The sequence below is a fragment of the Ailuropoda melanoleuca genome, chromosome 9 (genome assembly GCF_002007445.2).
Source record: "Ailuropoda melanoleuca isolate Jingjing chromosome 9, ASM200744v2, whole genome shotgun sequence".
NCBI lineage: Eukaryota > Metazoa > Chordata > Mammalia > Carnivora > Ursidae > Ailuropoda > Ailuropoda melanoleuca.
In genome coordinates, this window is record NC_048226.1 from 27,320,783 (window position 1) to 27,338,915 (window position 18,133).

An 18,133-nucleotide genomic window follows, 5' to 3' on the forward strand; every position below is an offset into this window, starting at 1 on the left:
TGCATCCAGAATCCTCACCTACTCCACTTACCCCACCTGCTAACCCAGAAACACAGTCCTGTAACACACACTCTCAACGAGGTCGATATCATCTCCAATGGACGAAATCTTACTACATGTATAAAACACAGCTACACCTATGGTACATAAACAGCTATACAGTTTATCAGTAATATTTGAATTTCATGGGGGGGGAGGGCGGGCGATTCGTGAGCAAAATGTCTAAAAAGCTTTCTTAAGAACGCGATAATGGAAAGTGGGGGTAGAAGGTTGAGAAACACTGTCCTATAAGGGCCCCAGGCTGAGGCTATCAAATGAAGGTCCTGATAGGCATTTTTCTCCCAAGACAGCACACGGAGGGTCAGTGGTCTCTGATTCTGTCACGACCCGGGCCAGAAAGCGGTGTTTCCCTCCTGGATGGCCTCAAAACGTAGAGGGCAACGCCTGCCGTTCGCTCCCTCACACGGTGCCTTGTGCGGATGTAACGATGCCTTGTGCGGATGTAACGAAAAACTGGCAAAGAGCTCTGGAAACTGCAAAGCGCTGCACCAAACACAGAGAAGCCTTCTTCGCTAGATTGTACGAAACCCCCCGGGCGAGGCTCAGTCGGCCTCCGCACTTGTTGCTTCCCGGGGGCGCCCCGCCGGCCTCCACCTCAGACTTTCCATTCGCGACCCCCTCCTCTCCATACGCGCACACTCGGGCCCCCCAACTCGGCCGCGCGACCCCTCACTCACGCCACGACGCCGGTACGCTGTGTTCGGGTCCTGCTGGCTGCCCAGCCACCGCCCCCTGCCGGGTCCCGGCCGCCAATCGGACCCGCCGAGGCCCCGGTTTCCTAGACAGCCGCGCCGCCGCTTCGTAGCCAGCACGGGCGCGCGCGCGCGCACGGCGGAATGCAAGGGCGCAGGCGCGGGCCCGGCGAGCCGCCCGAGCGAGACCGCGCGCGCGCCCCCAAGCGCGGTGGGCGGAGGAGCAGAGGGAACGGCGGAGCCGCGAGGGGGCGGGGGGGGGGGCGGACAGGGGAGCCCCGGTAGCGCGAGCTGCGGCCCGCGCCGCTGCAGAGCCGAGAGGATCCCGAGCCCAGGCAGCAGGTATGTGCCCTCGAAGCCGGCCGTGGCCAGGGCTTCCCCGCCTCGATGCCCGGCTCCTGTGGCCAGGGCGGTGGTGGGGGCCGGTCAAGATTTGCGGGGTTCGTGCCCGGGAGGGCTGGGATCTTACCACTGACCTTCATCGCCACTCGCGGGGGGAGCAAGACGAGGGTGCGTGGGGCGATCCAGGGCTTCAGCTCCAGCGTGGGGATCTGCTTCTTGTCACATGCTTCTTATTTATTTTTGCAAACTGCTCTGGTTCGGGTCCAGCTGCAGAAGCTTTACCTCCCATTCTTGCTCCGTGTGCCATCTTGCATTTATTAATAAAACATGCAAGCCGGGGTGTGTGGGGGGGTGGATTGCTGCTGGGGGGAATCCCATTGCAGTATGGGTTGAGTGGCGCCTATTTTCGGTTTTCAGGCGTGGTACTGAGGTGGAAATCCCACACCCTGGGCATTTGTGGCTTGGTTGGTCGTGACCACTTCCTAGTGGGCTTCCCCCATTTGTCTGGAGGCGCTACAGCGGCAGGATGTGCTGTCAGGAAAGGATGGTGGGCTTTCACCGTCAGGCCAGAATTCCCTTCAGGGGACACAGGTGCACATAGTTCTCCCTGCTTGCTTACTTGCCAAGGAGGCTTAAGGCCAGAAAATTGTTTCCCGTGATTGCCGAGAGGAGGCCTTGAACAGGATCCTCGAGACTTGCATACTCAAACTCATTAAGGTTTTGCATCTGAAGATGACTAAAGCTTGCCACCTGTTGGAAGTCAGACCCCATGAAATCTTCCATAATCTAGCCCACCAATTCCTGGTTCAGTCACTAATACTTAGCGATAGGCCCATACTGCTTCTTCCTGTCTTCTTTAATATTGCTTGTCATTTGCTCTTTTAAAATTTAATCTATGATTTGATGCTCCGTATATTATAAATTGCATGATTTGTATATATCCCATATACTTATAACATCATATCCTAAAGACTGAATTTCTTTTCAGTGTCTAGGTTACCAATTTCCTAGCTTTTCCCCTTGCTTCAAGCAGCAGTCCAAAAAGTGGGATATATGTAACTGATTACCTTTCTCTGCCCCTCCCCCCCATTCTGTGGTAAAAAGAATAGAACAAACAAGAAGCATAAAGTGAATATGGGTATCACAAGTCATTGGGATATGGCAGCAGAACTAATTGCTTGTAATCTATAGTCAGTGTGCCACATCTAATCATGAGGACACATTCTTAAATACTCATATGTGCCAAGTACAGAGCTAAAGGGTGTTTGTGCATGATCTCATTTAATCTCCACAACAAACTTATTATCTCCATGTTGAAGATGAAGAAGGTAAGACTAAGAAAGTTTAGCTAACGTGCCCAAGGTCACACAGTCAAGAATCAGAATAAAGATGCAAACTCAAGTGCCTCTGATTGCTGGGGTGGAGGGGCATTGGGAAGGACCTTTAACCCTGGTGCTGCTACTGCATCTGTATTTTAATTAAGATCAAGTTTATGCAAGAGCGTACATGCTTGGATCTGATTTTCCATTTCATAGATTCCGCATCAATCTTTGTGGATTTCCATTAAGAGAAACGGTTTTCAGAATGGGTCTGTGTGGAATTTTTTGAGGTGGCACTGAGCCTATAAAAAATGGTATCCTAGACATGCTTTCATTTAACTCAGATAAGCGGTTAAGTTCAAAAAAGTTGTTTCCCTTCAGATTTAAATCTATAGATTGTATGTGCATCAGATAGAATGAATCACTCATGTTTTTCATTATCGCATCCCACTCCAGTCTTCTTGCCACCCTGCGTACTGGCTTCTGGTCTCAGTGCCAGTCATAAGAACAACATTGTCTATCACACTCGTATGTGAGTGCCTTAATGTGGTGAAGGAATACAGACCAGTCATGGACCATAATCCAGTCTTTCTACGATAGTAGCAATTATTCACTTGAAAATCTTAGAATCTGTGCATTCAGCTATGGATGTATACTTAATCTTTTTTTACAAGTGAATTATTATAATGTAAATACTGGATTTTGCTGCACATTCCAGTAGTTCTCATAGACTTAGAAATTGCTATAGTCGCATCAATGGAAAATCCACTCAATGGGGCTACAAACTTTTATATTCAGGTCACATATTTAAGATGGTAGTGAGAAAGGTATATGTAAATATAAGGGATTATTTGAAAATTATATCCCATGGAAATTACAGCTTTTAATTATAAATTGATGGCTAATATTAGGTAGGAATATAAGACTCTCTTACAAATTCTGTTAGCTCTATTTTCTTCCTTGGGCAATACAACTGGTTTTAGAAATGATCTTACTTTTGTCATTATACTTTGTTGTGTTGACAGTAAAGCAACTTGGATAACCATTTTGCCTCATGGAAAACACTGGGTTTTAGAAGAGCATATTTCCTGGTGTTTATGGAAATGCTGAGATGGAGTCTTCTGCCCTGAGGATTTCCAGTCTATGATCAGATAAACTCAAGATGAGTCCTGATGTTACTGGGGAAACAGCAGAAAGTTAAGGGAGGTATTGGGTGATTTCTGGAGAGGAAATGGGTTTTCCTATGTAGAGCATCACTATTTTCTTTAGTCAGAAATCTCATAATTAAAAAGCATCCAAGAAGTAGACGTCTACTCAATTCCATTCAAGCAGGATTTTATTTAATCAGAGCTGAGCATCCTTTTAGGTGCAGTGGTCAATCTGAAGAATGTAAAAATGTTTCTGGACTACATTTTTTTTTCTTGAATCATATGTCTAAACTGGGAAAAACCATATGGTCAACTATGGATGCTTAAGTATTATTTTTTCCCCTCACCAAGTGTCTTTCTGGGTTTTTTTGGAGGTGAGGAAAACAACTAAAATTTTTCCAAGCTATAGGTAGCATGCATTGCAGTGACTGATTGTAATGCACATTTTAATGCATCATTGAGTAAGACACTGGAAACTGGCTTATTTGTCTCTCTTTGACCTTGTAATCTTCTTAGTTGTGAAATGTGTTTTTTGTTTTAGTATTCTTATCTTGGTATTCTTTAAAATGAGATTTTTTTTTTCAGTGTCAACAATCTTGAATCATAAAAGAAGTTCACAGTCAGCCTACTTTAAGATACTTTATTTTCATCAGTCTTTCTCTCTCCTTAGTGGCAGCCATTGCAAGAGTTTTAATTTTATTAAGAAAATGGTTCACAATCCATGAGTTAAGCCATCCCCTTTCCAAACTGTACCAGAGTTCCCAGTTGCTGGCCAGGCACACGCCCATAGGACCTTCATCGGTGAACCCTGTAGCTCCCTTTGGCTTTATTTGCACCCAATTTCCCCACATAGAAGGTGTGAGGGTTCCTAAAGTTAGGTCCCACGAGGCAGGCCTTGCTTGGAAAAGCGAGGTGGAATAGTGGCTACTCAATACTGATCCAGGAGAGGGTCAGGGAATCACTTCTCCCGAATCAACACTAGCCTATGCTGTGATTTCTACTTGTAAACATAGTGTGTACTCATTGTAAAATGCTTAAGCATTACATAAATGTAGAAGGTAAAAGGTCAATGGCTAGAATCTTTAGTAATCTTACCCCTCAGCAATAGTCAGTAAATAGTTTGGTGTGAATTCCAGATTTTTTAATGTGGATTCTGACATGTTCCTGTTTGCCAGCCATACTACACATAGATGAATATGGTTTGCAGGGTTTTTTTTTCTTTCCACAGGGTAATGTATCTTGCACTCTTAGTGGCCCATGAATGGCATACTTCTAGCTACGTTTTCAGCCACTGTGGGAGCTAGATGAGAGGAGCCCTGTAACTGGGGGAAGAGGCAAGGGACTAATGTGTGGTGGGTAAGAACTGGGCACAATCCATGTCCTGTGATAGGTATTTTTACATTCTGTATCTCTTTTAACCCTCTGCAATTATCCTTTGTGGTTAACTGTGTATAGATGAGGAGAGACAGAGTCCAAGGTGCATGAGATTTAAGGAGCCAAGCTGAGATTCAAGCCCTGATCAGTGGCTTGGACTTGGGCTTTTTCCTTCTGATTGCAGAATGAAGAGCGCTTTGCCTCTGACCATCCACACTGAGCTCCTTGCTGCTCCCCCTGCCTCAGAGCCTTAACACTAGTGGTTCTCTCTCCTGGAATGCCCTTCCCACAGATACCTGCTTTGTTTGCCCCCTCACCTCCTTTTGGCTTTGCTCAAAGTCTAACTACTCCTTTAAAACTAAGCCCTCTCCCAAAATCATTCTTAGCCCTCCTCCCTGCTTTGGTTTCATTCAGTAATCCCTCTCCTAGTTTACCATATAAATTGGTTGTTTTGTTTATTGTCCGTCTCCCCCAGGTAATGAATGCTCCAGAGCACAGGGATTTTGTCTATTTTGTTCACTCCCAACCCTGATGTTGTGGAAAAGAACTGACAAGTCACTGTGGCATCCTTGAATCCTTCCAGCCTCCTACTCTCCTTGTTTTTGTTAGCCCTTACACTTCCCGGTAGTGAGCAGTGAAACTCTAAAATGCAAAGACTCTATGTGTGTGTTTGGGGGAATAGCAAGGGAAGTAGAGAAAAATCAGGAGGGATCTTTTCCTAAATGGTTGTCAGGGAGAGAAACCTCCCAGGTAGGCAAAGGAAGATGGAAAGAAAGTCACCTGAGGGCCGGGGTGTGTGATAAGGCAGCAAAAAGTACATGGGGAGATGGCCAGGGATGAAGAGGAGACCTGTTCGGGTTCCCCTCTATTTGACATACATGTTTTTTGAAGACTTCCAAAGAAGACACCAGATTCCACCAACTTTCCTAGTGGCCTAAGTTACTAGAAAGGAAAAAGAATCCATGGACATTCACACGGTAGACTAATCACTGCACCACCAGCATCAAACTGTTGCATTTTTTAAAGATTAAATACCTGTTGGTATCTTTCCTGTTTAAGCCAGAGTGTGAGAGTTCATTGCCCAAGCACTTAGCTCATGTGTCTGAGTTTTGGCAGGAAGCATCTATCAATAGCATCACAGACAGGTTCTTTCGGTCCAAGCAGTCCCAGACTCTGGTCATACATCTTTTGTTTGCAGTAGTTCATGGGCCCAAGCAAAATGGTGGGTATTGGGGGGAATGATTCAGACTTAGAACACTTTAGAATTGAGTATACTGGGATACTGGAGGGAGTTCATGGTTATGGGATAAGGTCGGTGAAAGTGCTCCTCAGCCATGGGGAGCCCTCCTCCCCTCCTTCACCTCCTCCTCTCCTCTTCCTCCAGGCTTTAATTACTGCCTTAGGCAGTCTGAATTACCCGCCAGGAGAGAATTCCCCTTCAAAAAAAATGTAGCCTCCCTAAAACTGCTTTTGATTTGTCATAAAAAGTACCCAGTAGCTAGAACAAGGGCTGATAATTCAGTTTCCCACAGCTCATTAAAACAAAGAATTTTAATAAGTAGTCTGCCCTTTGCAGCCCAGGTGTTTGAAAGTCGGGGTTGGAATCAGGCAGCTGTTCTCTGGATTTCCGTCTAAAACCGTAACACACACATTGCTTTCAGCTGCTCTCTCGGCTCAAAACAGGTCTGAAGTAAGTTCTTTGATCTGTGATTCTCTCATGATCTCCTACCTTAGTTACCAAACTGCCATCTGGCCCAGCCAGGCAGTGTATATATAAGGTCAAGAGGTCAAGTAACCTTTCTCTATAACAATTTCCCTTCAAACAGTTAAACCTTTGTGTTGTACCTCAATTTGATGCAGTGTTTTTAATAAACAATTTCTGTAACACTTGCTAATTCTCCTTTAACCAAGCCTACTGAAATTTGTTAGTCTTGCCCTTCAAAACAAAAGAACAGGGTGAATATATCTTAGTCCCTCAATTAAAGAAAGTGTTCCACTGTTTCAAAAGAAAAGGTTGGGAATTTCTCTCCCATCTCTCCCTGTCCTTTCATTGTCAGTTTCTTTCCTGGGGCTCTCTCTGCTGTCACTTCTCCCATGATACCCTACAAGAAACCCCTGTCCCTACCCCTCTACTGAAACAGAACTCTTAAAGGTCACCCATGATTGCCTAATCACAGATCCAATGGCTGTTTCTCAGATTTCGTTCCTGATGGCTCAGCAACATCTGACCCTATCGACTTCTACTTGAAATGCTCTGTTGGCAGCACCCTCCCAAACGTGTCTGGTCTTTTCCTCTCTCATTATTCCTTTCTTATCGAGAGGCAGCCTGGAGAAGTGGTTAAGAGTGTGGGTTCTGTGGGTTCTATGGGCTTGAACCCTGGCTCTAATACTTGCTAACTGTGTGACTTGAGTGAGTTCTTTAACCCCCCTGAGCCTCAGTTTCTACATCCGTAAAACGGGAAGAAGAGTACCTAGGCCACAGGGCTGTCAGGAAGAAATTAAATGAATGTGCCTAGTAAAGAGTAAGCGCTTAGTAAATGCCATCTTTAATCATTTTAACTTGTTTGGATACCTTCAGAGGCTCCCTTGTATCTGCAGAATAAAACCATAACTTTAGCTCTTAACTAGCTTACTTACTGCACCCAGATTTTCTAGTGTGTGCCCACTTCCAAGCCCTTATCCGTGCAGTCCCCACTTGAGGACCACCTTCACCCCTTCCTGCTCTACCCCTCCTTCCCTGGCCAGAGGAGGGAGAGCACTGGGGCTGTGCCCGCCTCAAGGCCCTGAGCACAGGCTGTGTGTAATGGAGCCATCCTCCCTTGGGCACTGAGCCTATCTCTCTCAGGCAAATTATAAATTACTTACAGACACCAGCTGTGATTTATACTTTTAAAAAATATCCTTCTCAGCATTTAGTGCTATATACATACTAGGAATTTAACTCCTATCTTCTTTTTTTTTTTTTAAGATTTTATTTATTTATTCGACCAAGATAGAGACAGCCAGAGAGAGAGGGAACACAAGCAGGGGGAGTGGGAGAGGAAGAAGCAGGCTCCCAGAGGAGGAGCCTGATGTGGGGCTCGATCTCATAACGCCGGGATCACGCCCTGAGCCAAAGGCAGACGCTTAATGTGCCACCCAGGCGCCCCTAACTCCTATCTTCTAACTGCCAAAACATGATAGTTTTTCTTGGTCCTTCCAGAATCATTTTTCCTCCTAAACTGAAACTTGTATTGATCAGTCCTAAAGCCTATGTAAGCTTTATATGGGAAAATTGAGTCAACACAACAGGGAGAGTTAACCACCTCAGAACAATTTTGGAATGAGGAGGGATATATAGAAATCACTAAAATAATGGGAACACAGGGAATAACTTAATTCTTTTTAAAAGGAGTTTGAAATTCTCCCAACCTGGGAAGCTGATAGGACTTTATACAGTGTTTGGGACTTTTTTCTGTCCTGATGCCATCCCTCCCAAGCAAAATGAGTGCCAATTGCACAACCACCCTCCACCCCAGCTGTGATAATCAAAAATGTCTCCAAACATTGCTGGATGTCCTGTAGGGTACACGAAATCATCCCCATTTGAGAACCACTGCTCTATAGGATCAATCCAGATAACTCAGTATGTTCCCAGTTCAGAGAATATCAGAATTTGGACAGTTTGGATCAAATGAAGATGAAAATTATAATAGGAAAGATAGATTTGGGTTTGAAATTACTAACACAGAAAATTCAGCATCTACAGATCTTTGGTACGTAACGCCATTGTAAGTTGAAAATGTTGTTAAGTGGAAAATGCATTTAATGTAGCCTACCACCAGACATCATAGCTTACCGTAGCGCACCTTAAACATGCTTAAAACACTTACATTAGCCTGCAGTTGGGTTAGATCATCTAATGCAAAGCCTATTTTATAATCAAGTGTTGAATATCTCATGTAATTTGCTGAATACACTAGGTGAACAAAGTAAGGGTTGTAGGGGTACCAAATGGTTGTAAACGTGTTGGTTATTTACCCTGGCGGTCTTGTGGCTGACTGGGAGCTGCCACTTGCTGCTGCTGCCCCACAGCAAGAAATATTGTCCTGCACATCACTAGCCCGGGAAAAGGTCCAAAATCAAAATTCGAAGTATGCTTTCTATTGAATGCATACTGCTTTTGCACTGTCATGAAATCAAAAGATCATAGGTAGGTTGAACCGTTACAATTGGGGGAACCTCTGTATAAGCAGTTATGGATTGTATTATGAATAAGGAGAAATAAGCCAATACAGTAGTTACAGAAATTCAGACCATCTACTCCTAAAGTTCTTGCGTGTGAACACAACAACTCCAATGCAATATTCCAATCATCCTCGGAATATTTTTGTTGGAATCGTATTTAAGTGCCCAAAATACTTTTCTGCTTTTGACAATAAGTCTATTAAACCAAAAAATAACGACTGGAGAGCTCTGAGTTGATTACCATTGGGGGGAATTATATTTGACCTGAGGTAAGCTGGCTTTCCCTACCAGAGGCTGCTTCTGACCCTAAAGCTGCTCTAAGACAGCACGTTCAGGTGCTTCAGGGGTGAAGTAGGACTGACTAGGTACTTTGTGCTTTGGTGAAGGGCCCCACTTGCTCAGTAATCTTCGTGGTTGTTAGAAAATTTAGCTGTACGTTCTAAGTGCAGTAGCACAGATTGCACGTCATACCCAAAGGCCGAAAGTAACAGTTAAATGTACCACTTTCTGAAAAAAGCATTAAGGCTCCAACCTTGTGAGAGACCTGCTTTGGCCAAAGATCACCTTTGGCTTGTAATTGCCTTTGAAAAGGGAAAGCATACAGACCTTCAAGGTGATCACTGACCAATGGTCTAGAAATAGGCCTTGCGCAGTTTCTTGAATCTGGGAGGCAAGGTAGAATTACTCATTCCACAGACAACTGTGAACATCTTCTGTGTTCCAGACTTGTGCTAAGGAACTCCAGAAACCATGATGGACTGAATTGTGTCCCTCCTAAAATGCATATGTTGAATCCCTAACCCCCAACATGACTGGAGATAGGGTTTTCAGAAGGTACTTAAGGTTAAATGAGGTCATAAGGAGGGAATCCTAATCTAATAGTACAATGGCCTTCTAACAAGAGAAAGCGAGGGGTGCCGGCTGGCTCAGTCAGAAGAGCATGCAACTCAATCTCAGGGTTGTGAGTTCAAGCCCCATGTTGGCTGCAGAGATTACTAAAAAAATAACAATTTTTTTAAAAAGAGGAAGAAGAAGAGAAAGATTTCTCTTTCATTCTCTTCACCCTTTGAGGACACAGTAAGAAGGTGGCCATCTACAACCCATGACCAGAATCTGACCATGCTGGTACCTCACCTTGAATTGCTAGCCTCCGGAACTGTGAGAAAAAAATTTCTGTTGTTTAAGCCATTTAGTATATGTATTTGTTTTCATAGCCCCAGCTAACACATTTTGCATCCTCATTGTATAGACGAAGAAACTGGACCCAGAGAGGCAAATGACTTGTCCAAGGTCAAGTTACTAGTTAGTGGCAGAACTAGAACATAGAACCTAGTTTTCCTGACTAGTCCATTGTACATTCCCCTTTCCGTACCACCTCAGGTCATATAGGCTCCTGTTCATTATCTCTAGAACCTGTGGCTCACCTCTTCTGTAAGTATCAGGGTCCTTATATCTGCTCCGTTTATCTCAGGATGGCTGTGAGGATTGGTTAGATGGAACAAAAAAGACAATTTAAGTTTCTAAACAGAATATTTTACAGATGTAAATATCACACTCAACTCAGATTTTGCCTGATTATCAGGAATCTATCTGCCTTCGAAAGTGGTTCTTTTTTTTAAACACCTGAAACTTAGTCTTAATTGCTGAAATGAGGTAGTTCTTGAAAGTGTAACCAGAAAGCTCTGCAGTCTATGGACAAAAACTATAAAGTCATTTCTAGTTGTAACTACATTGAGACTGGAGCATCAGATTAAGGCATAAGAATTTCTAGAGTCTAGCCCATATACTATTCCATGCACTAGAAGTGTAACTCTGGACGAGTCACTTCACCCTTCTGAGTCCTGGCATCCTTTCCTATCAAATAAGGGGATTAGGCTTTGTGGTTTAGGGATCCCAGAATAATTACTCTGAACTGTGCAGTGCCTTAAAACAGCAGGACAAAATAATTCACACAGTGATCTCGCTTTACAAATTATACTTCGGTTATAGTTGTTGGAAGAGTCAAGCATAGATGAATGGCATTTGGCAGGAGTACATCCGAAACCCTTAATTATACACTGTAGGCAGCTCTGTAGCTTGGTCTGTGTCAAAAGACACCACATTATCAAATGACACAGTGCAGAGATGTTCGGAGTTTTTACAACAGCTTGTTCATCTATAGCATGATTGGCCTGTGTCAGGTAGCATCCACAGTCTGCACTTGAAAATCTGAGCACTCCTACATTTAGATTAAAGACCTCCTGTCCAGTTCCTTTGGAAATGAGTCCATTAAAATTGATGACACTCAGTGGGGTGTTTCGGGTTCATAGCTAGTGACACATATGGTTTATTTCCAGATTTTTATGTAGTTAAATGCTATACTAGGTATAATGGTTTTCTTCCCCCTTCATCTATTTTGCCTAGCCCCCACCCCGCACACCTCTAGCAACCACCAGTTCTCTATATGAGTCTCTTCCTGTGTTTGTGTAAGTTATATAAGTTTCAGGTGGAAGTTTTATACACAGCTTTTGATGTATTTCTATTGTAGAAGTAATACATAAAAATCACACGTAAGTAATACATAAATTGGAAACACTTTTAGCAATAAGGAAAAAATCATCTATAATCCTACTATAGTTATTATTTACCTTCTGTGCCTATCCTTTGAGGCATATTATGCATGATTTTTTAAAAATTTTAATTATGGTTACATACACATAACGAAATTTACCATTTTAGCTATCCTTAAGTGCAGAGTTAAGTGACCTCAAATACATTCACATTGTTACGCTATCATCAATACCACCCATCTCTGGTACTCTTGTCATCTCACAAAACTAAAACTTTGTATCCATTAAATACAAAACTTCTACTCCATTACACCTCCACCCACAGAATTTATATTATTGATGTCACAATTTCCTCTTTATACCTATTATGTTTTATATTTTAAGACCTGTATAAGGAGAGTGCTGTGATAAGTGGATAGGAAATAAAACTGGAAAGGGAGTTTGCAGGGCCTTGTATTCCATGGTGAGAATTTGGATTTTATTTAAAATTTGTTGAGACACTTTTGGATAATTGAGGGCAGAGGAGCAACATGATTTAATTTGTTTTAGAAGGTGTACTTGGTTGCTGTGTGGACGTAGACTGCAGGGGTAGGAGAGGAAACAGGAGAGCAGTGAGGAGGCTACTTTGGTAGTCCAGGTGAGAGAGGACAGTGGCTTGGACCTCCTTCAGTGGAAGGGGGTCAAGTGGTTGGATTCCAGATATATTTTGAAGCTAGAGCCAGTAGGATTTGCCGATGGATTGGGTGTGGGATAGGAGAGAAAAAGAGGAGTCAAGGTGAGCATCAGTGTTTTGGGCCTGAGCAACTGGAAGGAGGAAGTTGCCATTTTTTGAGGAAGAGATAAAGGAGGAGGAGATTTTAGGTGGGGGGGAATGAAGAGTTATGTTTCAGTTTTCATTTTTACAGTCTAGGAGATGTCTAACCGAAGATGTCAGGTAGGCAGTTGGATATGCAAATATGGATTTCAGGGGAAAGGATGGGGCTGGAGGTAAAAATTTTGAAGACAGCATGTGTGGATGACATTTTAAGCCGTGAGATTGAGTGAGCTCACTTAGGCCCTGGCAGGGAGCATAGATGGATAAAAGGTCTGAGTAAAGAGCCCTGGGGCATGTCAACATTTAGAGGTCAAGAGGAAGAGGACAAGGACCTAGCAAGGAAAACTGAGAAAAAACATCTGGTGAGGAGAGAGAAAAACTAGATGGTATGGTCTCCTGAAAGTAGAGAGAAGAGAGTGTTTCCAGGAGGAACGAATGATCAGTTGTGTCTGTGTCTAAGGTGGTTGAGCATTGTATTTAGCAATATGAAGATCCCGGCTTGTAGTTGAAATGTGACTCCAGGAACCAGGGTCGTCTTTCTTTTTTTCTTTTTTTCACAATCTTGAGGTCTGTTATTTGTTTGTTTGTTTGTTTTTACACTTACCATGCCATGAATTCATAGAGAATGGGTTCCCACTGCTCAGGCTCCTTTCCATTGGTTCTCATAAAGTGTATTTCTCTGGTTGAAGCAGGCTGGCACTTCAGTTGAACCCAAGGACCTTTCTGTCTGGCTTCCTTCTTTTTCTTATCATTTTCCTTCACACACTTCAGGAAACTATCTCGGCTCTTAGAGCACTTAATTAATACATGTATTAATTCTCTTGGCAAGAATCTTGCCCTTAACTTGTTTATAACAATCTCAACCACATGCTGGGTAACATTGTAGACTCTTCCAGTTTTGCCATGGTAAGATTTGTGGTGTGTTCCTTTTTCTACACTGCCCATTTCCTTGATGTCCATAATATCACCTTTCTTGTAGATTTGCATGTATGTGGCCAAAGGAACAACTCCATGTTTTCTAAAAGGCCTAGAGAACATATAGCAGGCCTCTCCTCTCTCTCTTTGTGTTGGTCATTTTGGTGCATTACTGGAAGACGGTAGTTCCCACTAGTCTTCTTGCTAGAAAATCACTTCTGTCGATTTCTGACTGTCTTACCAGTTACCAGTTATGCAAGACAGCATTCTCTTCTAGTTCACTGTTAAACGTCTCATCCTCCAGGAGACAGTCACCTAATTTTCTAAGTCAGTTGACCAAAAACAAATATCCTCTCTTCCTTGGGCCCTCCAAGAAAACCAGTGTTGTTTTGTTTTGTTTTGTTTCTGGCTCAGCAGAGAGAACAGTCTTCGTTTGTTGTGGACTGTAATCTTCACTCTAACAACCAAGAGTTCCCTTTACATTCAACAACCGACAATTATTTTATAAAATTCCAACAGTATACTATATTAATGCATTGAGTCTTATTTGAGAAAGAAAATCCCACTCAGGAAGAGTTTACCAAGTCCCAGGGAGAAATGATTCCTCTGGTAGGGCAGGAAGAACTCAAAGGAGGACAGGATCATGAGGTGTGACGGTAAGAAAGTATCATGGGGGGTTCCCAAGAAGGTGGGTCATTAGCTGGGCCTGAAAGGATGGAAAGGATTTGAACGGGTAGGGCAGAAGATAATCACATAAGATACTTGGTATCATAGTCAGAGATGATGCTGATTGTGATTACGTTTATACTGATAGATTGACCTGAAGGGATGAATTCACGGTCAGAAATATTCTTTCTTTGAATCATGGACACATGAAACCCTATCATGTTGACCTGTGCTTGAGATGTCTTTGGTATAGAGGTTCTGGATTACCTTTTAGAGGGATGTTGGTAGTAGTTAGTGGTAGTGAGATGCCTTAGAATTTAGAGATAAGATTGCTTTACTTTACCTATTCAGTCCATTCGTGTATGAGACACTGAAGATAAATCAAGACAGATGGGTCCCAGTCTTCAAAATCCACAAATGGCGGTGTGGTAGGCCAAAAGGTATCCACCTCAAATCCTTGAAACTTGGGAGTATTGCCTTATTTGGAAAAAGGGCCTTTTCAGATGTGATTAAGTGAAGGATTTTGAAATGAGATCATTCTGGATTATCAGTGGTTGGAAAAATACTATCACAGGTGTCCTCATAAGAGAGAGGCAGAGAGAGATTAGACACAGAGCAGAGGAGGACATGACAGTGTGACCACAAAGACAGAAGAGAGGGATGTGGATTCAAGCCAAGGAATACCTGAAGCGACCAGAAGCTGGAAGAGCAAGGAACAGATTCTCCCCCAGAGAGAAGGACAGCTTTACTGACACACTGATTTTGGACCTTTGGCCTCCAGAACTGTGAGAATGAATTTCTGTTCTCTTAAGCCACCAAGTTTGTGGTAATTTGTTATAACAGCCAGAGGAATTTCATACAGGTGGTATTAGTTATTAGGGGAATAAGCAAATTGTAAATGTGAATTTGGAAGAACCCAGTACATTAGTTAAGGCGACCTGGTTTGTGGACTTAGGGAGGCCAGTTCAGAACATAAGTATAATGTAGCAAGTTTAGACTTAATTATTTAACACCTAGGAAAGCTATGTGGGTAGATGTGGGGCAGTTGGCCCCAGAATATAAACAGAAGCCAGAGACCTAGAAACTTGTAGTGAATGCCACAGACTTTCAAGCCTGAATTTTCTGGTGCTGGAGACAAATACGTTGCTGTGGTTCAGGGAAGGTTACTGGTCTTCTCAACGCCTGGATGGAGTCCCCTCCTTTTTGTTTACTGGGTAGTACTCTGCCTCCTTGCTTTGAATCCATGCAACTTACAGTCACTGATCAGCTTCCAGGTGTGCTGACTTGGCCCCTGGTCGTTAACCTGAGCATTTTGGATACTGCAAGAGCAGCTTTGTCTTTTTCTCACACCTGTACAGATGAATACATTTGCAGCCTAATTTTTATTTCTTGTGAGTTTGATTAGCATGATTTAGCTAATCATGCTTAGGTGAACTCAACCTTGAGATTGACAAAACTGGAGGCCACATCCTGACACTTAGTAAATTTGCCAAACTAAAGCCGTACAATAAGACCTTTTGATGTGCAGCCTTTGGGTCTTCCAGATTCTATCTACTGTTATCATTGAGCCCTCCATGCTACCTCAGGAGACATCACACTTCTCCCTCAATTCAAAATCTGGGAGACATTTTTTCTTGGTACTTATATATATGGGGGTACCCTAAGGGGCTGCTAGGGGCTGGAGAGCCCCTCAACATGTCCCTTTAGGAGAACAACCTCAGCTCCTGTGTTAGTTTCCTAGGGCTGCTGTAAAAAAGCACCACAAAGTACGTGGCTTAAAAGAACAGAAATTTATTTCTTCACAGTTCCAGAGGCCAGAAGATCTAGGTGTTGGCAGAGCCACACTCCCCCCGAAGGCTCCAGAGGAGAATCTCTCCTTGCCTCTTTTGGTGGCCCCAGGTGTTCCTTGGCTTATGGCTGTATCTGCCTTTATCTTCAAGTAGACTTCTCCTCTATGACTTCTCTTTTGTCTTTTATCAGGACACCTGTCTTTGGACTAAGGGCTTACCCTAATCTAGTATGACCTCGTCTTAACTTATTACAAACTACTTCTAAATAAAGTTGTGTCCTGAGGTTCTGAGTAGGTATGAACTTGGGGCTGGGGGGCAGACGCTCTTCAACCCACTACAGCTCCTGCAGTTGGAAAAGATGTCAAGGCTTGACTGAGTCTTCGGTTATGCTAAACAAATATGAGTCAACTACAGCAACAGACTAAGTAGGCCCCAATTTGTAAGTGCAAATTATAAGATATCATAAAGAAACTTGGTAATGACCAAGAGGCCACCCTGTCTGGTGGCAGCAGTGATACACAATCATGTCTTCTATTAAGATCCCTAAGAGCACCATTCCAGACTGGGCTCTCCTGCCCTCCTCTAATTGAGATCACTCTGGGAGTACTGTTCTCTACAGGTGGGGCTGGTTCCCACACCACCTGCTATTCTGTGCTGGTGTGGCCACCTGTCTCCTGACCCAGGACCTTCACAGCTTTGTAGCTTTCCATGGGATAGGTTTCTCTTTTAGGGCTCTCCCACCCATAATCACTCTGTTTACCACCCAAATTATTCTTATGGTGGCATTTGTGTACTGAGCTCTGAAGATGACAGGAAGACACACCTCCATAGTATTCTTCTGCCATACCATTGACTATGGACAAGTTATTGTCCCATCTTTAGTTGGGTTAACCTGTGATGCAAGCCAGTATTGGCTTCTTTCTGATCCTTCTCTTCTCAATAAGAGGATAATGTGTTTTATGTCAGAATATTACATTCCAGGTTCCCAAACTTCCTTTTTATTCCTCATTCATTCATTCAAGACCCTGGGAGTCACATTATGCAAATTAAATGCATTTTGTAGGCAAAAACTGCCTCTACCACCTTGCCCTGTGCCTAGGCTCACTAAAGATGATGTTCCAGCCATATTGGATCAAAACATCTGAAACCAGTGAGAAGGGAATAGAGTGACCAGGATCCCAAGTTGCTGAGGCTCCTTTTGGGAGAGTTAGATGGACTTGGATTCCAATTCTAGGTCAGCCACTCACTGACAGTGTAGACCCAGGCAAGCTTCTTAACCTCACTGAACATGAGTTCCATAAATATCTGTGACCTGGGCCTAAAACTCTATACTTTGCAGAGTTATTATGAAAATTTAGTGGGATGGGGAATGTAAGTGAACACGTCCAGCACCTCATCAGTTGTACGGTCACCATTCCATAAATCTGCTGACTGTGGTCATGGGCAGGATCCATGGCACAGCTGAGACAAAGGGGCTGACAACATCACATGGATTTAGGAACATGTCACCGGAGCCACGTGACTATAATAATGTCTCTCCCATCAGTGTTTTTTCTCTACAGCTTTCCCTATTTTCCTGCCCTTTCTCTCATCTCAAAGGAAGAATTGTTCTTCTTTTTCAAAACTAAAAATATTAGTATTCTTTTTTTAAATGAGTTTTTATTATATTATGTTAGTCATCATACAGTACATACCTGGTTTCTGATGTAAAGTTCGATGAATCATTAGTTGCGTATAACACCCAGTGCACCATGCAAAACATGCCCTCCTTACTATCCATCACCAGTCTATCCCACTCCCCCACCCCCCTCCCCTCTGAAGCCCTCAGTTTGTTTCTCAGAGTCCATAGTCTCTCATGCTTCATTCCCCCCTTCTGATTACCCCCCGTTCTTTATCNCCCCCTTTTCTTTATCCCTTTCTTCCCCTACCGATCATCCTAGTTCTTATGTTCCATAGATGAGAGAAATCATATGATAATTGTCTTTCTCTGCTTGACTTATTTCACTTAGCATTATCTCCTCCAGTGCCGTCCATGTTGCAGCAAATGTTGAGAATTCGTTCTTTCTGATAGCTGAGTAATATTCCATTGTATATATGGACCACAACTTCTTAATCCAGTCATCTGTTGAAGAATATCTCGGTTCCTTCCACAATTTAGCTATTGTGGACAATGCTGCTATGAACATTGGGGTGCATAAGGCCCTTCTCTTTACTACATCTGTATCTTTGGGGTAAAA

At 43.3% G+C, this 18,133-nt stretch overlaps 1 protein-coding gene across 1 annotated transcript in view; it reads left to right on the forward strand.

Moving 5' to 3' along the window:
- Window positions 1-965: 965 nt before the first annotated feature.
- The window catches only part of TMEM266 (transmembrane protein 266), a 119,049-nt gene continuing 101,881 nt past the window's right edge, over window positions 966-18,133 (forward strand). Inside the window, exon 1 of the mRNA XM_034668911.1 lies at window positions 966-1,094. The gene's annotated coding sequence lies outside the window, so the exon portion shown is untranslated. The remainder of the gene's footprint in view (window positions 1,095-18,133) is intronic.